Here is a 23,689-nt window from a genome sequence, read left to right as displayed (position 1 = left end):
CATGAAATATACACTAGATGTCATACATTTCTTTCATAACACAAAAGCGAAAATATGGTAAAAAAGATGTGTTTGTAAAACACTATGTCCCCGTATATGACGTTTGACCTTGGAGGATGACCTTGACCTTGACCCTTCACCACTCAAAATGTGCAGCTCCATGAGATACACGTGCATGTCAAATATAAAATAGCTAGCTTCAATATTGCAGAAGTGACATTACATGAGCAATTTTGACCCATATATTTGACCTTGAAGGATGACCTTGACCTTTCACCACTCAAAATGTGCAGCTTCATGAGATACATGTACACATGCATGCCAAATATCAAGTTGCTATCTTCAATATTGCGAAAGTACTCATCAAATGAGCGATTTTGGCCACATATATTTGACCTCTGACCTTGTAGAAATTTGACCCCGCCCTGGGTGTCACAAAATTGAATATATGCTTATTTTTGTGAAAACTTAAAAAATCTTTTTTGTCCATATCCATTGGGCCTAGGGCTACCAAATTTGTTATGTAGTCCTCTACCAAGTTTGTTCAAATTATGCCCCTGGGGTCAAGTTTGACCCTGCCCCGAGGGTCACAAAATTGAACATATGCTTATATAAGGCCTATTGTGGGAAAACTTTAAAAAAAATCTTTTTGTCCATAATTGTATGGCATAGGGCTACCAAATTTGGTATGTAGTGACATGTTTTAGTTCTCTTCTTAATTTGTTCAAATTATGCCCCTGGGGTCAAATTTGAAACTGCCCCGGGGGTCACAAAATTAAATAAATGCTTATAAAGGGCTTATTTTGTGAAAACTTTAAAATCTACTTGTCCATAACCATTGGGTCTAGGGCTACCAAATTTGGTATGTAGTGACATCTAATAGTCCTCTACCAAGTTTGTTCAAATTATGCCCCTGGGGTCAAATTTGACCCTGTCCTGGGGGTCACAAAATTGAACATACGCTTATATAGGGTCTATTTTGTGAAAACTTTACAAATTTTCTCGTCCATAACCATTGGGCCTAGGGCTACCAAATATGCTATGTAGTGACATATTATAGTCCTCTACCAAGTTTGTTTAATTTATGCCCCTGGGGTCAAGTTTGACCCTGCCCAGAGGGTCACAATATTGAACATATGCTTATATAAGGCCTACTGTGGGAAAACCTTAAAAATCTTGTTGTCCATAACCGTATGGCATCGGGCCACCAAATTTGTTATGTAGTGACATGTAATAGTTCTCTTCTTAGTTTTTTCAAATTATAGCCCTGGGGTCAAATTTGACCCAGCCCCGGGGGTCACAAAATTGAACATATGCTTATATAAGGCCTATTTTGTAAAAACTTAAAAAATCTTTTTGTCCATAACCATCGAGCCTAGTAGGGTGGCATAAAGCAGTTGAACTGTCCGTCAGTCAGTATGTCAGTCTGTCTGTCCGTCCGAAAAACTTTAACATTGGCCATAACTTTTTAAATATTGAAGATAGCACCTTGATATTTGGCATGCATGTGTATCTCATGGAGCTGCACATTTTGAGTGGTAAAATTTCAAGGTGAACATCATCCTTCAAGGTCTAGGGTCAAAAAAACAAAGTCAAGGGAAGTAATAAGCTTTAAATGGACATAGTTATCTGACCTGCCCACGTATATATTTTTATGCCCCCCTTCGAAGAAGAGGGGGTATATTGCTTTGCTCATGTTGGTCTGTCGGTCAGTCTGTCGGTCCGTCCACCAGGTGGTTGTCAGACGATAACTCAAGAACGCTTGGGCCTAGGATCATGAAACTTCATAGGTAGATTGATCATGACTTGCAGATGACCCCTTTTGATTTTGAGGTCACTAGGTCAAAGGTCAAGGTCACGGTGACCCGAAATAGTAAAATGGTTTTTGAATGATTACTCAAGAACGCATAAGCCTAGGATCATGAAACTTCATGGGTAGATTGATCATGACTTGCAGATGACTCCCATTGATTTTGAGGTCACTAGGTCAAAGGTCAAGGTCACGGTGACCCGATATAGTAAAATGGTTTCCGGATGATAACTCAAGAACGCATACGCCTAGGATCATGAAACTTCATGGGTAGATTAATCATGACTCGCAGATGACCCCTATTGATTTTGAGGTCACTAGGTCAAAGGTCAAGGTCACAGTGACCCGAAATAGTAAAATGGTTTTCGGATGATGACTCAAGAACGCATACGCCTAGGATCATGAAACTTCATAGGTACAGTACAGCCAAAGCAGAACAAACGTATTTCGCGATCCGCGGCGGCAAGGCGAAACGAGTCGATGCCGCGTCAGTCGTTGAAGCCGCGTCAGTATGCGGCGGAAGTCGCATTTCGCCGTGAAACTTCGCATCTGTCCGCCGAGGCATGCCGCGGTCCGCGACATGATGCCGAGTCGATGCGATCATGAAATAATTTTTTTTTAAATTATTAGCTACATGTAGTTAACAAATTTTGAAAGAACAATTATAATAATAATTAAAATCATAATAAATTTATTGTGCGCGGATTGTATTAGCATATACATGTAAGCATAGTTAATGTGTCTGGCCAATTATTAAGTCTGTTTCCCGCCCGTAGCGTATGTATTTCACACATAAACAAGGTCACGTAATTATGTTTTCGCACATACAAGTGGTCAAGGCTCCAGCATATGGTGGATTTATAAATTAATTGCATGTTGATTCCGCTTTTATATTTTAGCTGAGAAAATTAGCAGTTTGAAGCCACATCAATAATCAAGACGGTGACGACGTATTTGTAGTTTTGTTAATTATCAGCTTATTATAACTATTGTTTGAATATGCGTATATAAACACGTTTTATTTTGTTCATATTATACAGTTAATATCGCCACTAATTACCCGATAATCCCGTATATTCCAGTTTTAAAGCAAATGCTGGTAAATATTTACGATACACAAACATACAACGATATTTCCTTCAGTATCAAATACATTTTGGCATTTGTTACTATTTATAGAGATGATGAAATAACGTCTAATCGGGGCGTTTTTTTCTCCACTGAACACGCGATTTACGCCTGACGTGATGTTCATATATTTATACAACACAAAATACACCCAAACTTTCCAAACGGCGTTCTACACGTCTGCATAATTTTCGCGCGCTTTTTATGAAACAAAGGATATTTTAGCACTGTTTATTTGACGCTAGAATTTGCCAAAGGACGCCTTAGCATTAAAATTCGGAAGTGTGTTTCGGATTACAAATTTAATAATGATAATCGAATGAAACATAAACAGTTGCGCGTAATTAATTCTACGCTACACATACATGTATGTACATGTAGGTGGATATCTTTTCACTCGATCCGCCGCGTACGTATGCGGCGGATTTACTCCGCGAAAGTATGCGAGGTTAATACAGACTCGGGGTCGTTGCGCGGATCGATGCAGAGTGCCACGGCGATACGCCGCGTGAACACACGATTCGGCCGCCGCGGACTAATAATCTGGCCGTGGCGTAGCCGCGGATTATGTTTGTGCCGCTTTGGCTGTACTGTAGATTGATCATGACTTGCAGATGACCCCTATTGATTATGAGGTCACAAGGTCAAAGGTCAAGGTTACGGTGACCCAAAAAAGTAAACCACGGTGACCCGAAAAAGTAAAATGATTTTCGGATGATAACTCAAGAACACTTTTGCCTAGGATCATGACACTTCATAGGTACATTGATCATGACTCGCAGATGACCCCTATTGATTTTCAGGTCACTAGGTCAAAGGTCAAGGTCACAGTGACTTGAAACAGTAAAATCGTTTCCTGATGATAACTCAAGAATAATTAGGCCTAGGATAATGAAACTTCATAGGTACATTGATCATGACTGGCAGATGACCCCTATTGATTTTCAGGTCACTAGGTCAAAGGTCAAGGTCACAGTGACAGAAAAGCGATTCACACAATGGCTGCCACTGCAACTGACAGTCCATATGGGGGGCATGCATGTTTTACCAACAGCCCTTGTCATTGTAGAATCTATAAATAAACATAGACTTTATATAATATCAGTTATTGCTATGGCTTTAAATAATATCAATTATTGCCATGACTTTGTTGTAATTTGGTGAATATAATCATCTGTTGTATTTTACTATATCAGCAATAAACTATGTTTCTAAAATTGTTAAAGTAGTTTTTATTATAGCAGAAAATGTATAAATGTAAACACTTATCGCATATGCATAGAACATCTCTGCAGATTCATCCTAAATTAATTATTAAAAAAAAACACATTGTATATATATATATTATATATATCAAGTTTATATAAAGAAAACCTTCGATTTGATATAAAGAAAACCTTCGATTTGATAAAAGCAAAACACTTACATCCGAAATCAATTCGAAATGCGATGCTTCTGCAGGCGCACCAGCTTCGACAGGTGTTGGTGCTTGTGTTGATGGTGGTAATAGCGCTGGTGTTGATGGTGGTAATAGCGCTGATGGCACTGGTGATGAAGGTGGTAATTGCACTGGTGGTGCTGGTGTTGATGATGAGTCCTAAAATTAGAATAAACACAATGTTCATGTTAAATATTAAACTTGTAATATGAATTAATTTTATTTTAATTATATTTTATTTTAAACAAATACAAGAAAGAACCAATATACATATATAACTTACCCCATGCCACAAGGCATTGTACCCTTGTATGTGGGGTACTAATCCCATTAATGCTTCCACTTTGTGGATGCTCAGAGAAACAAATTTACTCTTTTTATTATCAACAATGTGCACATACGTACCCCCCCCCCAAAGGGAGTTACGGATAAAGCTTTATTTTGGCTTAAGGCCGTTGAGGCCTTCACTACTTCTTCGTATGCGTTGCGTTTTTCAGCAAACATGTTTATGGGATTGAAATGAGAATAACCGTTTTATTAATATCGAAGCTCATACAAGCCTTTTCCTCCACTACTCATAGAGGGTGTGTATTGTACATAGTTGAAACCCCTCCCCCAACGCCATTGTTTTAAACCACACACGATATTACGGAAAAATTGGTGAGGATCCCTCAAAGTCACTCATGTCGGGTGCACCTCTCATGCATTCCACTGCTGCACATCTTTTGCGTGTTTTCTCCGCCTTTTTCAGGACACAATGATTAACCTTCAGTGGTACATTTTGTCTTCTTAAAACCGCAATAGCTCCGAGGAGGTTTCTGACCTTAGCATGCTCTCTTGCAAGTTCCAATTTCAATGCGCCACTGTTGAGCTGTTATATTCCATATTTCAAAGCAAAAACTTGAAAGTCACAAGCAACCAAGTAGACTTTCACACAGGCTTTGAAGTTTAGGTTATTATGCCCCCCTTCGAAGAAGAGGGGGTATATTGCTTTGCTCATGTCGGTCGGTCGGTAGGTCGGTCCGTCCGTCCACCAGGTGGTTTTCGGATGATAACTCAAGAACGCTTGGGGCTAGGATCATGAAACTTCATAGGTACATTGATCATGACTCGCAGATGACCCCTATTAATTTTCAGGTCACTAGGTCAAAGGTCAAGGTCACAGTGACTTGAAACAGTAAAATCGTTTCCTGATGATAACTCAAGAATAATTAGGCCTAGGATAATGAAACTTCATAGATACATTGATCATGACTGGCAGATGACCCCTATTGATTTTCAGGTCACTAGGTCAAAGGTCAAGGTCACAGTGACAGAAAAGCGATTCACACAATGGCTGCCACTGCAACTGACAGCCCATATGGGGGGCATGCATGTTTTACCAACAGCCCTTGTCATTGTAGAATCTATAAATAAACATAGACTTTATATAATATCAGTTATTGCTATGGCTTTAAATAATATCAATTATTGCCATGACTTTGTTGTAATTTGGTGAATATAAGGCGTAACAAAAAAAGTTGTTTGTTTGCGGTGGCCCGACCCTACCTAATTTTTTGCTGCCGGTCCTTATCTTTTTTTAGCCCAAAATTCGAAAAAAATCGGACCGCGTATATTTTCGGCGCGCTCAATAAGCCTTCAACGTTATCGGCGCCGTACATTAAACTTTCAACATAAACAAGATGGCGGCGCCCAGCGCCATTACCGGATCATTGCGCATAGCGGATCACTTTGATGTTCAAGACTGCGTTTTGCGATAAATAGTTGAAATTGTTAGATGATATTTTGCACAAAGCATCTTCAAGGCCTATTATTTAAACGCATTGATTGAGTCGTAATTGGAGCGTCTCTTTGTCAAACATTTCGGTATGTTTTGCTGACATGTATATACGACTTTTTTGACTTCTGTCTCGTTTCCAAATCGAGGTTGAACATTTTTTGTGGCCACTTGCTATAACTCTGTTGGAAAGTAAGAAGTTTACCCATTATTTTAAAGGCCATTTAGGCCAACATTCTTAAATAAATTGATTTACGGGATTTGTTTTAGAAAAATAGGGTCGGGGGGTCGAAATAAAAATAAAAATAAAAGAACAAAAATCACACAGTCGACACAGTAATAAAATTAAAAACTTGTCGATTTTTTTTTATTTTTATAAACCAACTTTTTACGTTACTTTTGTTATATATATCTTATTAATAAAAACAGTTAGTCACTAGAAGCAATAGAAATAGTGTTATTAATGCATTTTTCAAGAACATTTCTTTTTAATCTTAATTCTTGTGGAATGGCTTCATTGTCTGCTATTGAATAACAAATTGTATAATAAAACATTATTAAAAGAAATCGCTCAGTGTTTATTTTATATCAAATAAAGTGTAATCTAGCACTTTTTTTATTTATTGTTTAATATCCTGCTTCAAAAACCTTTCTTAATAAGTAGAAATCTATGTTTAATACTAGTAATATTCATGAAAAAAAGAGTCCAACACAAGCCAACTTTAAACTGTCAAATTGACTAGGACCTAAAATGTCATATACATAAACACAACAGTTGAACACCATAATTATGTATGTTTTTGACTAGACAGTTAGACTGTTATATTCCGGAGGAATGCTAAACAATAAAACAGTATAACACCATTATTATGTATGTTTCTGACTAGACAGTAAGACTGTTATATTCTGGAGGAATGCTAAACAATAAAACAGTATAACACCATATGTATGTTTCTGACTAGACAGTTAGACTGTTATATTCCGGAGGAATGCTAAACAATAAAACAGTATAAACTATAACACCATTTGTATGTTTCTGACTAGACAAGCAATCAATCCCAGAGGCACACTGAGCACTAGAACACCATAATGTATGTTTTTTTACTTAACTTTAACTGTTAATATATCCCAGATGAACAAGTGAAAACTAAAACACCATATTGTTATTTCCCATTGATTGGAACACTGCACGGTCACTTTTGAAGGAACAGAACGGTCACTTCTTTTTTTGTTTCTTCACTTTCTTTGCATTTCTAGTTTTTATGGGTTTAATTTCTTTGCAAGCTTTGCAGATTGGTCTTACTACCCGAAGTCTTCTTTGAACCTTTTCACTTCATCAGTGTCTAGTACCTCTGAATCGCCACAATAAAAACAGACGTCGTCAAATACCACCGTTTAACCTGAAATATATGCCAATGATCAAGTTTTTGCAAATTATATTTCAAACTTCTGCTTAATTTATCTTTGGTAAATACGGATATATAAAAATAGATATATAAAGTAAACACATTTAATACCGTTCTTCCGGAAAACTTGTATAGCTGCATGATGCCTTCATCAGGACATCAAACACGTACGATTCTTTCTTGTCAACATGTGTAGCAGCAGCAACCCTCTGAACCTCTATAGAGACAGCTTTGCAACTATTAATGAAATATATATATGTTTATGAATACAATTTCATAAAAGCAATGAATTTGACTGTAGTCCATCATCCATCTTTTTGACTGTTGTCAATGTCATCACTGAATTAGTTGTTTTTTTTTTGCTAAAAGACTCACCGACAAAGTCATTATATAATTCTGTAATGACCAGCGTATTATTAAAAGACTAGTGACAGGTGTTAAGAAATATTTTGCAAAATGCAAACCCATAGACATACTGCATTAATTTAATTATTAATTGTAGGAGCAAAATGCACGAAAAAAAGACGAACCCGAAATCCTTCAAGACACCGAACGTGATTGTTTTATCAATCTGCGTCCGATTTGCCACAAACGCTTTTTTCACGAGCACTATCTCGTCCTCGTCATCAAACATCTCGGTCACAACATCGGCCACCGACATGGATAATTCAATATCCTTAATGTTTGACTTAATCTTGTCATTTTCGATAATATCTTTTTTGAAATAATGCCGCGGACTCTTTTCATTATTATTGACGTCATCCCGAACTTTCGAGCACGCCATTTTGCATGCGCAAATGAAGCCTTAACCTAAACAGGAAAACGATTGGTTTATTCTATTTTAAACAGCCAATGAAATTTGCCGATAGTAAAACAAAAGCGGATGCGATAAACGCGTGCGAATTTGATTGTTGTCGTCGACAGTTTTATTTTTTCACGCGGGACTTAAACACTGTCGGCGGAATTTATGAAAATAAAATTGCAGATAGATACTTTTATTTTTATTTCATTTTGACATAAAATACGGTCGGCGGTCCCGTAAATCAATTTATTTAAAAATGTTGGCCTTAGTAGTCTTTCGGCATGCAAAAGTCCATTTCAGTTTTGATTGATGTTTAAGATTTTGTCTGCGTGTAAAAATAAGACTATGTGCTGAATCAGTTAGCAACGGTAATTTTTAATCAAACTGGTGTTAAAGAAGTCTCAAACCGTTCATTGTTTTTCACCAGCACAACTTAATTACGCTACTGATCCGGTAATGGTAACTTGACTGTACTGTTGAAGGAAAAAGTAATACCAGTTTGTGTCTTTGCCAAAGTTTTGACAATTTTAAGTCATTCAAATGGTCTGCAACTGACTGTTTTAATACATGTAGCTTGCTGGATGGTTTTGTAATTGGCAATTCAAGATAGTAATTTTTTTTTCCACAATGGAATACAAAGTTTAAAGATTTCATGTTTTAAAATCCTCTTTAACGACTGGGTGCATCTCTACTAAACTTTTACATTGGATCTCCAAGAAATGAATATTGCCTAGAATTATTTCTGGCAGGATTATGGTCCTTTGTCTTTTTTTTCACTTTTGAATTTATTATTACAAAAGTGTGTGTGTTCAACTCCTCTGCTTGACAAATTTTGCTTCAACTTTCACAGCTGAATGTAAAGATGATCATTATGGTAGGACTTCTGACTGCAAACAGTTCAGCCATTTTTCATTTTGTCTACTGTATATATAGTGTATTTGTCTCTGTCCAAGCATAATTGTCCATGTCAAAATTCTAGTTATATTTAATAAGTAAAAATGTTATCATTTTCAGGGCAAGCACAGTCATAGTGCTATAGTGGGGGACATATTGTTTTTGCCCTGTATGTTGGTTCATTTGTTTGTTTGTTTGTTTGCCCCAACTTTAACATTTGCAATTACTTTTGCAAGATTGAAGATAGCAACTTCATACTTGGCATGCATGTGTATCTCATGGACCTGCACATTTTGAGTGGTGAAAGGTCAAGGTCATCCTTCAAGGTCAAAGATTTAGCTTCAAAGCGGCGCAGTAGTGGACATGGTGTTTCTAACAAACACATTTCTTGTTTAAATTTATAAGTATAGTTTGATACAAGAAGCATTAAATTTCTGCTTTTCTGTGCTTGGTGTGATTTGATTTTGTGCTTGTTTATTGATTTGTGTGTGTGTAATTGTATGTATATAATACAAGTCGTAATAAATTTTCTGTTCTGTTCCTGAAATTCATGGGTAGATAGACCCCACGCCACCAGTACATAATATAATCTGAAAATGTGGTCCTTTGGGAACATTAACTGCATCCAAGAAATATAAAAGCACATCCGGTTTGATTGGGTCTTTCCATGGTGATAATGTTTAATGCAACACCACTGGCGTTCCCGTAGCACTGCTTTTGAGGTATTTAATATATTATAAATAATAAATAATATAGAATACACTGCATGAACCCAAAGGACCAGAAAGTATAACAACACTGAATCCCTATAGACACTGAGGGTCAAGCTCTCTGTGACTTGTTATAGTTATGCCTTTTATTGGTCATAAAATGGTATATTTAAGCCGTTGCCAGAAGTCAACATTAAACTAGGAATTAAGGAAAGCAACACATTCAATATTAATGAACAGCAAGTTTTTATTTCATAAAAGCATTTAAATATAGTCATATAGCATTACAGACATCATCAAATTTATTGTACATACAGTTATACACAAAACATGAGAAGAAAATGCACCATGTACGACAATTTCTAAAAAAAAAATATTTTTAAAAATAAAATTATTTGCCTACCTACCTACCCTAATTTTTTTGGCCATGTCAGTGGAAACAAACGATTTTTTTTTTAGGCCTAATCATCTGTTGTATTTTACTATATCAGCAATAAACTATGTTTCTAAAATTGTTAAAGTAGTTTTTATTATAGCAGAAAATGTATAAATGTAAACACTTATCGCATATGCATAGAACATCTCTGCAGATTCATCCTAAATTAATTATTAAAAAAAACACATTGTATATATATATATTATATATATCAAGTTTATATAAAGAAAACCTTCGATTTGATATGAAGAAAACCTTCGATTTGATAAAAGCAAAACACTTACATCCGAAATCAATTCGAAATGCGATGCTTCTGCAGGCGCACCAGCTTCGACAGGTGTTGGTGCTTGCGTTGATGGTGGTAATAGCGCTGGTGGCGCTGGTGTTGATGGTGGTAATAGCGCTGATGGCACTGGCGATGAAGGTGGTAATTGCACTGGTGGTGCTGGTGTTGATGATGAGTCCTAAAATTAGAATAAACGCAATGTTCATGTTAAATATTAAACTTGTAATATGAATTAATTTATTAACCAGGTTTTCCGAAGGAAAAAACTGGTTATTAGATTGGCAAATGCGGGCGGGCTGGCTGGCTGGCGGGCGGGCGGGTGGAACAAGCTTGTCCAGGCCATAACTATGTCGTTCATTGTCAGATTTTAAAATCATTTGGCACATTTGTTCTCCATCATTGGACGGTGTGTCGCGCGAAATAATGACGTCGATATCTCCAAGGTCAAGGTCACACTTTGAGTTCAAAGGTCAAAAATGGCCATAAATGAGCTTGTCCTGGCCATAACTATGTCATTCATTGTGAGATTTTAAAATCATTTGGCACATTTGTTCACCATCATGGGACGGTGTGTCGCACGAAAGAATCACGTCAATATCTCCAATGTCAAGGTCGCCAAGACTAAAAATAGATTTAAAAAAAAAAAAAACTTACAAAGGGGGTTAATTTTGTTTGTTCATTTCAAAAGTTCAGTTTGAGTTTTCTCCCTTTATCAGATTTTTTTTCACAATGAAAACCTGGTTTTGTGACAATTTTGTCCCTTGTTTTAATTATATTTTATTTAAACAAATACAAGAAAGAACCAATATACATATATAACTTAACCCATGCCACAAGGCATTGTACCCTTGTATGTGGGGTACTAATCCCATTAATGCTTCCACTTTGTGGATGCTCAGAGAAACAAATTTACTCTTTTTATTATCAACAATGTGCACATACGTACCCCCCCCCCCCCCCCCCAAAGGGAGTTACGGATAAAGCTTTATTTTCGCTTTAGGCCGTTGAGGCCTTCACTACTTCTTCGTATGCGTTGCGTTTTTCAGCAAACATGTTTATGGGATTGAAATGAGAATAACCGTTTTATTAATATCGAAGCTCATACAAGCCTTTTCCTCCACTACTCATAGAGGGTGTGTGTTGTACATAGTTGAAACCCCTCCCCCAACGCCATTGTTTTAAACCACACACGATATTACGGAAAAATTGGTGAGGATCCCTCAAAGTCACTCATGTCGGGTGCACCTCTCATGCATCCACTGCTGCACATCTTTTGCGTGTTTTCTCCGCCTTTTTCAGGACACAATGATTAACCTTCAGTGGTACATTTTGTCTTCTTAAAACCGCAATAGCTCCTAGGAGGTTTCTGACCTTAGCATGCTCTCTTGCAAGTTCCAATTTCAATGCGCCACTGTTGAGCTGTTATATTCCATATTTCAAAGCAAAAACTTGAGTCACAAGCAACCAAGTAGACTTTCACACAGGCTTTGAAGTTTAGGTTATTATGCCCCCCTTCGAAGAAGAGGGGGTATATTGCTTTGCTCATGTCGGTCGGTCGGTAGGTCGGTCGGTCCGTCCACCAGGTGGTTTTCGGATGATAACTCAAGAACGCTTGGGGCTAGGATCATGAAACTTCATAGGTACATTGATCATGACTCGCAGATGAACCCTATTGATTTTGAGGTCACTAGGTCAAAGGTCAAGGTCACGGTGACCCGAAATAGTAAAATGGTTTTTGAATGATAACTCAAGAACGCATATGCCTAGGATCATGAAACTTCATGGGTAGATTGATCATGACTTGCAGATGACCCCTATTGATTTTGAGGTCACTAGGTCAAAGGTCAAGGTCACGGTGACCCGAAATAGTAAAATGGTTTCCGGATGATAACTCAACAATGCATACGCCTAGGATCATGAAACTTCATGGGTAGATTGATCATGACTCGCAGATGACCCCTATTGATTTTGAGGTCACTAGGTCAAAGGTCAAGGTCACGGTGACCCGAAATAGTAAAATGGTTTTCGGATGATAACTCGAGAACGCATACTACTAGGATCATGAAACTTCATAGGTAGATTGATCATGACTTGCAGTTGACCCCTATTGATTTTGAGGTCACTAGGTCAAAGGTCAAGGTCACGGTGACCCGAAATAGTAAAATGGTTTTCGGATGATAACTCGAGAACGCATACGCCTAGGATCATGAAACTTCATAGGTAGATTGATCATGACTTGCAGATGACCCCTATTGATTTTGAGGTCACAAGGTCAAAGGTCAAGGTCACGGTGACCCGAAATAGTAAAATGATTTTCGGATGATAACTCAAGAACGCTATTGCCTAGGATCATGACACTTCATAGGTACATTGATCGTGACTCGCAGATGACCCCTATAGATTTTCAGGTCACTAGGTCAAAGGTCAAGGTAACAGTGACAAAAATCGTATTCACACAATGGCTGCCACTACAACGGACAGCCCATATGGGGGGCATGCATGTTTTACAAACAGCCCTTGTTGTTAAATAAGTCAAAGTGGTGCAGTAGGCAGCATTGTGTTTCTGACAAACACATTGTGGTAAAAGGTCAAGGTCATTCTTTACGGTCTACGGTAAAAAATACAGATTTAAGGGAAGTAATAAGCTTTAAAAAGGGAGAAAATTATTCAATATTGAACATAGCCACTTTATATATTTGGCATGCATGTGTATCTCATGGAGCTGCACATTTTGAGTGGTGAATCTACAGTCACGGTAGTGGCTTTTAATTATTTGCTACTAAAAATAGAGATTTGTTACAGACAATTATTTTCAAGGGAAGTAATTTATATAATTATAAATCTCATATTATATATTTCCTTACCAAGAATTGAAGTTCTTTTCACAGTAACTGTACAGATTTATTATTTTGATTATTATGCCCCCCTTCGAAGAAGAGGGGGTATATTGTTTTGCTCATGTTGGTCGGTCGGTCGGTCTGTCCACCAGATGGTTTCTGGATGATAACTCAAGAATGCTTACGCCTAGGATCATGAAACTTTATAGGTACATTGATCATGACAAGCAGATGACCCCTATTGATTTTCAGGTCACTAGGTCAAAGGTCAATTTCACAGTGACTCGAAACAGTAAAACGGTTTCCGGATGATACCTCAAGAACGCTTATGCCTAGGATCATGAAACTTCATAGGTACATTGATCATGACCCGCAGATGACCCCTATTGATTTTCAGGTCACTAGGTCAAAGGTCAAGGTCACAGTGAATCTAAATAGTAAAATGGTTTCTGGATGATAACTCAAGAATGCTTACGCTTAGGATCATGAAAATTCATAGGTTCATTGATCACGACTGGCAGATGACCCCTATTAATTTTCAGGTCACTAGGTCAAAGGTAAAGGTCACAGTGACTTGAAACAGTAAAATCGTTTCCTGATGATAACTCAAGAATAATTAGGCCTAGGATAATGAAACTTCATAGGTACATTGATCATGACTGGCAGATGACCCCTATTGATTTTCAGGTCACTAGGTCAAAGGTCAAGGTCACAGTGACAGAAAAGCGATTCACACAATGGCTGCCACTGCAACTGACAGCCCATATGGGGGGCATGCATGTTTTACCAACAGCCCTTGTCATTGTAGAATCTATAAATAAACATAGACTTTATATAATATCAGTTATTGCTATGGCTTTAAATAATATCAATTATTGCCATGACTTTGTTGTAATTTGGTGAATATAATCATCTGTTGTATTTTACTATATCAGCAATAAACTATGTTTCTAAAATTGTTAAAGTAGTTTTTATTATAGCAGAAAATGTATAAATGTAAACACTTATCGCATATGCATAGAACATCTCTGCAGATTCATCCTAAATTAATTATTTAAAAAAAACACATTGTATATATATATATTATATATATCAAGTTTATATAAAGAAAACCTTCGATTTGATAAAAAGAAAACCTTCGATTTGATAAAAGCAAAACACTTACATCCGAAATCAATTCGAAATGCGATGTTTCTGCAGGCGCACCAGCTTCGACAGGTGTTGGTGCTTGCGTTGATGGTGGTAATAGCGCTGGTGTTGATGGTGGTAATAGCGCTGATGGCACTGGTGATGAAGGTGGTAATTGCACTGGTGGTGCTGGTGTTGATGATGAGATCTAAAATTAGAATAAACACAATGTTCATGTTAAATATTGAACTTGTAATATGAATTCATTTTATTTTAATTATATTTTATTTTAAACAAATACAAGAAAGAACCAATATACATATATAACTTACCCCATGCCACAAGGCATTGTACCCTTGTATGTGGGGTACTAATCCCATTAATGCTTCCACTTTGTGGATGCTCAGAGAAACAAATTTACTCTTTTTATTATCAACAATGTGCACATACGTACCCCCCCCCCCCCCCAAAGGGAGTTACGGATAAAGCTTTATTTTCGCTTAAGGCCGTTGAGGCCTTCACTACTTCTTCGTATGCGTTGCGTTTTTCAGCAAACATGTTTATGGGATTGAAATGAGAATAACCGTTTTATTTATATCGAAGCTCATACAAGCCTTTTCCTCCACTACTCATAGAGGGTGTGTATTGTACATAGTTGAAACCCCTCCCCCAACGCCATTGTTTTAAACCACACACGATATTACGGAAAAATTGGTGAGGATCCCTCAAAGTCACTCATGTCGGGTGCACCTCTCATGCATTCCACTGCTGCACATCTTTTGCGTGTTTTCTCCGCCTTTTTCAGGACACAATGATTAACCTTCAGTGGTACATTTTGTCTTCTTAAAACCGCAATAGCTCCGAGGAGGTTTCTGACCTTAGCATGCTCTCTTGCAAGTTCCAATTTCAATGCGCCACTATTGAGCTGTTATATTCCATATTTCAAAGCAAAAACTTGAAAGTCACAAGCAACCAAGTAGACTTTCACACAGGCTTTGAAGTTTAGGTTATTATGCCCCCCTTCGAAGAAGAGGGGGTATATTGCTTTGCTCATGTCGGTCGGTCGGTAGGTCGGTCGGTCCGTCCACCAGGTGGTTTTCGGATGATAACTCAAGAACGCTTGAGGCTAGGATCATGAAACTTCATAGGTACATTGATCATGACTCGCAGATGAACCCTATTGATTTTGAGGTCACTAGGTCAAAGGTCAAGGTCACGGTGACCCGAAATAGTAAAATGGTTTTTGAATGATAACTCAAGAACGCATACGCCTAGGATCATGAAACTTCATGGGTAGATTGATCATGACTTGCAGATGACCCCTATTGATTTTGAGGTCACTAGGTCAAAGGTCAAGGTCACGGTGACCCGAAATAGTAAAATGGTTTCCAGATGATAACTCAAGAATGCATACGCCTAGGATCATGAAACTTCATGGGTAGATTGATCATGACTCGCAGATGACCCCTATTGATTTTGAGGTCACTAGGTCAAAGGTCAAGGTCACGGTGACCCGAAATAGTAAAATGGTTTTCGGATGATAACTCGAGAACGCATACGCCTAGGATCATGAAACTTCATAGGTAGATTGATCATGACTTGCAGATGACCCCTATTGATTTTGAGGTCACTAGGTCAAAGGTCAAGGTCACGGTGACCCGAAATAGTAAAATGGTTTTCGGATGATAACTCGAGAACGCATACGCCTAGGATCATGAAACTTAATAGGTAGATTGATCATGACTTGCAGATGACCCCTATTGATTTTGAGGTCACAAGGCCAAAGGTCAAGGTCACGGTGACCCGAAATAGTAAAATGATTTTCGGATGATAACTCAAGAACGCTTTTGCCTAGGATCATGACACTTCATAGGTACATTGATCGTGACTCGCAGATGACCCCTATTGATTTTCAGGTCACTAGGTCAAAGGTCAAGGTAACAGTGACAAAAATCGTATTCACACAATGGATGCCACTACAACGGACAGCCCATATGGGGGGCATGCATGTTTTACAAACAGCCCTTGTTGTTAAATAAATCAAAGTGGTGCAGTAGGCAGCATTGTGTTTCTGACAAACACATTGTGGTAAAAGGTCAAGGTCATTCTTTACAGTCTACGGTAAAAAATACAGATTTAAGGGAAGTAATAAGCTTTAAAAAGGGAGAAAATTATTCAATATTGAACATAGCCACTTTATATATTTGGCATGCATGTGTATCTCATGGAGCTGCACATTTTGAGTGGTGAATCTACAGTCACGGTAGTGGCTTTTAATTATTTGCTACTAAAAATAGAGATTTGTTACAGACAATTATTTTCAAGGGAAGTAATTTATATAATTATAAATCTCATATTATATATTTCCTTACCAAGAATTGAAGTTCTTTTCACAGTAACTGTACAGATTTATTATTTTGATTATTATGCCCCCCTTCGAAGAAGAGGGGGTATATTGTTTTGCTCATGTCGGTCGGTCGGTCTGTCCACCAGATGGTTTCTGGAGGATAACTCAAGAATGCTTACGCCTAGGATCATGAAACTTTATAGGTACATTGATCATGACAAGCAGATGACCCCTATTGATTTTCAGGTCACTAGGTCAAAGGTCAATTTCACAGTGACTCGAAACAGTAAAATGGTTTCCGGATGATACCTCAAGAACGCTTATGCCTAGGATCATGAAACTTCATAGGTACATTGATCATGACCCGCAGATGACCCCTATTGATTTTCAGGTCACTAGGTCAAAGGTCAAGGTCACAGTGAATCTAAATAGTAAAATGGTTTCTGGATGATAACTCAAGAATGCTTACGCTTAGGATCATGAAAATTCATAGGTTCATTGATCACGACTGGCAGATGACCCCTATTAATTTTCAGGTCACTAGGTCAAAGGTAAAGGTCACAGTGACTTGAAACAGTAAAATCGTTTCCTGATGATAACTCAAGAATAATTAGGCCTAGGATAATGAAACTTCATAGGTACATTGATCATGACTGGCAGATGACCCCTATTGATTTTCAGGTCACTAGGTCAAAGGTCAAGGTCACAGTGACAGAAAAGCGATTCACACAATGGCTGCCACTGCAACTGACAGCCCATATGGGGGGCATGCATGTTTTACCAACAGCCCTTGTCATTGTAGAATCTATAAATAAACATAGACTTTATATAATATCAGTTATTGCTATGGCTTTAAATAATATCAATTATTGCCATGACTTTGTTGTAATTTGGTGAATATAATCATCTGTTGTATTTTACTATATCAGCAATAAACTATGTTTCTAAAATTGTTAAAGTAGTTTTTATTATAGCAGAAAATGTATAAATGTAAACACTTATCGCATATGCATAGAACATCTCTGCAGATTCATCCTAAATTAATTATTTAAAAAAAACACATTGTATATATATATATATTATATATATCAAGTTTATATAAAGAAAACCTTCAATTTGATATAAAGAAAACCTTCGATTTGATAAAAGCAAAACACTTACATCCGAAATCAATTCGAAATGCGATGCTTCTGCAGGCGCACCAGCTTCGACAGGTGTTGGTGCTTGCGTTGATGGTGGTAATAGCGCTGGTGTTGATGGTGGTAATAGCGCTGATGGCACTGGTGATGAAGGTGGTAATTGCACTGGTGGTGCTGGTGTTGATGATGAGTCCTAAAATTAGAATAAACACAATGTTCATGTTAAATATTAAACTTGTAATATGAATTAATTTTATTTTAATTATATTTTATTTTAAACAAATACAAGAAAGAACCAATATACATATATAACTTACCCCATGCCACAAGGCATTGTACCCTTGTATGTGGGGTACTAATCCCATTAATGCTTCCACTTTGTGGATGCTCAGAGAAACAAATTTACTCTTTTTATTATCAACAATGTGCACATACGTACCCCCCCCCCCCCCCCCCCAAAGGGAGTTACGGATAAAGCTTTATTTTGGCTTAAGGCCGTTGAGGCCTTCACTACTTCTTCGTATGCGTTGCGTTTTTCAGCAAACATGTTTATGGGATTGAAATGAGAATAACCGTTTTATTAATATCGAAGCTCATACAAGCCTTTTCCTCCACTACTCATAGAGGGTGTGTATTGTACATAGTTGAAACCCCTCCCCCAACGCCATTGTTTTAAACCACACACGATATTACGGAAAAATTGGTGAGGATCCCTCAAAGTCACTCATGTTGGGTGCACCTCTCATGCATTCCACTGCTGCACATCTTTTGCGTGTTTTCTCCGCCTTTTTCAGGACACAATGATTAACCTTCAGTGGTACATTTTGTCTTCTTAAAACCGCAATAGCTCCGAGGAGGTTTCTGACCTTAGCATGCTCTCTTGCAAGTTCCAATTTCAATGCGCCACTGTTGAGCTGTTATATTCCATATTTCAAAGCAAAAACTTGAAAGTCACAAGCAACCAAGTAGACTTTCACACAGGCTTTTAAGTTTAGGTTATTATGCCCCCCTTCGAAGAAGAGGGGGTATATTGCTTTGCTCATGTCGGTAGGTCGGTCGGTTCGTCCACCAGGTGGTTTTCGGATGATAACTCAAGAACGCTTGGGGCTAGGATCATGAAACTTCATAGGTACATTGATCATGACTCGCAGATGAACCCTATTGATTTTGAGGTCACTAGGTCAAAGGTCAAGGTCACGGTGACCCGAAATAGTAAAATGGTTTTTGAATGATAACTCAAGAACGCATACGCCTAGGATCATGAAACTTCATGGGTAGATTGATCATGACTTGCAGATGACCCCTATTGATTTTGAGGTCACTAGGTCAAAGGTCAAGGTCACGGTGACCCGAAATAGTAAAATGGTTTCCGGATGATAACTCAAGAATGCATACGCCTAGGATCATGAAACTTCATGAGTAGATTGATCATGACTCGCAGATGACCCCTATTGATTTTGAGGTCACTAGGTCAAAGGTCACGGTGACCCGAAATAGTAAAATGGTTTTCGGATGATAACTCGAGAACGCATACGCCTAGGATCATGAAACTTAATAGGTAGATTGATCATGACTTGCAGATGACCCCTATTGATTTTGAGGTCACAAGGTCAAAGGTCAAGGTCACGGTGACCCGAAATAGTAAAATGATTTTCGGATGATAACTCAAGAACGCTTTTGCCTAGGATCATGACACTTCATAGGTACATTGATCGTGACTCGCAGATGACCCCTATTGATTTTCAGGTCACTAGGTCAAAGGTCAAGGTAACAGTGACAAAAATCGTATTCACACAATGGATGCGTCTACAACGGACAGCCCATATGGGGGGCATGCATGTTTTACAAACAGCCCTTGTTGTTAAATAAATCAAAGTGGTGCAGTAGGCAGCATTGTGTTTCTGACAAACACATTGTGGTAAAAGGTCAAGGTCATTCTTTACGGTCTACGGTAAAAAATACAGATTTAAGGGAAGTAATAAGCTTTCAAAAGGGAGAAAATTATTCAATATTGAACATAGCCACTTTATATATTTGGCATGCATGTGTATCTCATGGAGCTGCACATTTTGAGTGGTGAATCTACAGTCACGGTAGTGGCTTTTAATTATTTGCTACTAAAAATAGAGATTTGTTACAGACAATTATTTTCAAGGGAAGTAATTTATATAATTATAAATCTCATATTATATATTTCCTTACCAAGAATTGAAGTTCTTTTCACAGTAACTGTACAGATTTATTATTTTGATTATTATGCCCCCCTTCGAAGAAGAGGGGGTATATTGTTTTGCTCATGTTGGTCGGTCGGTCGGTCTGTCCACCAGATGGTTTCTGGAGGATAACTCAAGCATGCTTACGCCTAGGATCATGAATTTTTATAGGTACATTGATCATGACAAGCAGATGACCCCTATTGATTTTCAGGTCACTAGGTCAAAGGTCAATTTCACAGTGACTCGAAACAGTAAAATGGTTTCCGGATGATACCTCAAGAACGCTTATGCCTAGGATCATGAAACTTCATAGGTACATTGATCATGACCCGCAGATGACCCCTATTGATTTTCAGGTCACTAGGTCAAAGGTCAAGGTCACAGTGAATCTAAATAGTAAAATGGTTTCTGGATGATAACTCAAGAATACTTACGCTTAGGATCATGAAAATTCATAGGTTCATTGATCACGACTGGCAGATGACCCCTATTAATTTTCAGGTCACTAGGTCAAAGGTAAAGGTCACAGTGACTTGAAACAGTAAAATCGTTTCCTGATGATAACTCAAGAATAATTAGGCCTAGGATAATGAAACTTCATAGGTACATTGATCATGACTGGCAGATGACCCCTATTGATTTTCAGGTCACTAGGTCAAAGGTCAAGGTCACAGTGACAGAAAAGCGATTCACACAATGGCTGCCACTGCAACTGACAGCCCATATGGGGGGCATGCATGTTTTACAAACAGCCCTTGTCATTGTAGAATCTATAAATAAACATAGACTTTATATAATATCAGTTATTGCTATGGCTTTAAATAATATCAATTATTGCCATTACTTTGTTGTAATTTGGTGAATATAATCATCTGTTGTATTTTACTATATCAGCAATAAACTATGTTTCTAAAATTGTTAAAGTAGTTTTTATTATAGCAGAAAATGTATAAATGTAAACACTTATCGCATATGCATAGAACATCTCTGCAGATTCATCCTAAATTAATTATTAAAAAAAAACACATTGTATATATATATATATTATATATATCAAGTTTATATAAAGAAAACCTTCGATTTGATATAAAGAAAACCTTCGATTTGATAAAAGCAAAACACTTACATCCGAAATCAATTCGAAATGCGATGCTTCTGCAGGCGCACCAGCTTCGACAGGTGTTGGTGCTTGCGTTGATGGTGGTAATAGCGCTGGTGTTGATGGTGGTAATAGCGCTGATGGCACTGGTGATGAAGGTGGTAATTGCACTGGTGGTGCTGGTGTTGATGATGAGTCCTAAAATTAGAATAAACACAATGTTCATGTTAAATATTAAACTTGTAATATGAATTAATTTTATTTTAATTATATTTTATTTTAAACAAATACAAGAAAGAACCAATATACATATATAACTTACCCCATGCCACAAGGCATTGTACCCTTGTATGTGGGGTACTAATCCCATTAATGCTTCCACTTTGTGGATGCTCAGAGAAACAAATTTACTCTTTTTATTATCAACAATGTGCACATACGTACCCCCCCCCCCTCCCCAAAGGGAGTTACGGATAAAGCTTTATTTTGGCTTAAGGCCGTTGAGGCCTTCACTACTTCTTCGTATGCGTTGCGTTTTTCAGCAAACATGTTTATGGGATTGCAATGAGAATAACCGTTTTATTAATATCGAAGCTCATACAAGCCTTTTCCTCCACTACTCATAGAGGGTGTGTATTGTACATAGTTGAAACCCCTCCCCCAACGCCATTGTTTTAAACCACACACGATATTACGGAAAAATTGGTGAGGATCCCTCAAAGTCACTCATGTCGGGTGCACCTCTCATGCATTCCACTGCTGCACATCTTTTGGGTGTTTTCTCCGCCTTTTTCAGGACACAATGATTAACCTTCAGTGGTACATTTTGTCTTCTTAAAACCGCAATAGCTCCGAGGAGGTTTCTGACCTTAGCATGCTCTCTTGCAAGTTCCAATTTCAATGCGCCACTGTTGAGCTGTTATATTCCATATTTCAAAGCAAAAACTTGAAAGTCACAAGCAACCAAGTAGACTTTCACACAGGCTTTGAAGTTTAGGTTATTATGCCCCCCTTCGAAGAAGAGGGGTATATTGCTTTTCTCATGTCGGTCGGTCGGTTGGTCGGTCGGTCCGTCCACCAGTTGGTTTTCGGATGATAACTCAAGAACGCTTGGGGCTAGGATCATGAAACTTCATAGGTACATTGATCATGACTCGCAGATGAACCCTATTGATTTTGAGGTCACTAGGTCAAAGGTTAAGGTCACGGTGACCCGAAATAGTAAAATGGTTTTTGAATGATAACTCAAGAACGCATACGCCTAGGATCATGAAACTTCATGGGTAGATTGATCATGACTTGCAGATGAACCCTATTGATTTTGAGGTCACTAGGTCAAAGGTCAAGGTCACGGTGACCCGAAATAGTAAAATGGTTTCCGGATGATAACTCAAGAATGCATACGCCTAGGATCATGAAACTTCATGGGTAGATTGATCATAACTCGCAGATGACCCCTATTGATTTTTGAGGTCACTAGGTCAAAGGTCAAGGTCACGGTGACCCGAAGTAGTTAAATGGTTTTCGGATGATAACTCGAGAACGCATACGCCTAGGATCATGAAACTTCATAGGTAGATTGATCATGACTTGCAGATGACCCCTATTGATTTTGATGTTGGAAACACTTGTTTAATCTAGGGGTACTGGACTTATGATGGATGATATTGGTGCTGTTTTATTTTCTTGATATGGTTCTTCAGAATGCTGGTTAGCTGCTGTTCTGAAGAATACTTCATTCTCTTGTTCTGATTCGGAGTCTGACATTTTGCTGTCGAAGACTGGATTCAATCGCTGAATCTATGTAGAAATCAAAGATTCCACTTCGCTGCCACCATAAATTATGTCACGAGCCGAGCGGTAGCAGTGATTTTTTACTTTCTTCAACTTTTCCAAACTTGAAGCTTTTGTTCAAGTTTAACATAGAACTAAAATGGACTCTGATAAACAGTAAACTAAGAATAACATTTTGCCTATTCAGTTGTTTTAAAATTGTCAAAAAATATAAACTCAAAATTTATAACCTTTCTAAATTGTATTCATTCATAACGAATAAATTAATAACAACTCTCAATATATATATTTCTTAACAGACAGATTTATTGTCAGACATTTACATGTACATTACAATACAGCAATATACATGTATCATGTTAAGTATTTGCACTCTCTATTTTATAATGTCCTAAAAAGATGACAAATGAAATTTTAATTTTTTATAAAATTCAGTCTTAAT

General features: G+C 37.7%; 1 long non-coding RNA gene across 2 annotated transcripts; it reads left to right on the top strand.

Moving 5' to 3' along the window:
• Nucleotides 1–4,842: 4,842 nt before the first annotated feature.
• On the top strand, nucleotides 4,843–21,914 carry LOC127857545 (uncharacterized). Of its 2 annotated transcripts, none has more exons than XR_008038415.1 (4): nucleotides 4,843–5,384; nucleotides 12,250–12,536; nucleotides 16,155–16,278; nucleotides 19,740–21,914. It is a non-coding gene; the product is annotated as an uncharacterized LOC127857545 (long non-coding RNA). The 2 variants fall into 2 exon arrangements; XR_008038416.1 differs by lacking the exon at nucleotides 12,250–12,536 and adding an exon at nucleotides 15,801–16,009 and having other exon boundaries at nucleotides 4,843–5,470; nucleotides 19,740–20,789.
• Nucleotides 21,915–23,689: the final 1,775 nt, after the last annotated feature.

This window comes from Dreissena polymorpha, chromosome 14 (genome assembly GCF_020536995.1).
Source record: "Dreissena polymorpha isolate Duluth1 chromosome 14, UMN_Dpol_1.0, whole genome shotgun sequence".
In the NCBI taxonomy this organism is placed as follows: domain Eukaryota; kingdom Metazoa; phylum Mollusca; class Bivalvia; order Myida; family Dreissenidae; genus Dreissena; species Dreissena polymorpha.
The sequence above is the reverse complement of the archived record's forward strand: the minus strand, read 5'-3'. Positions and strand labels throughout refer to the sequence as shown.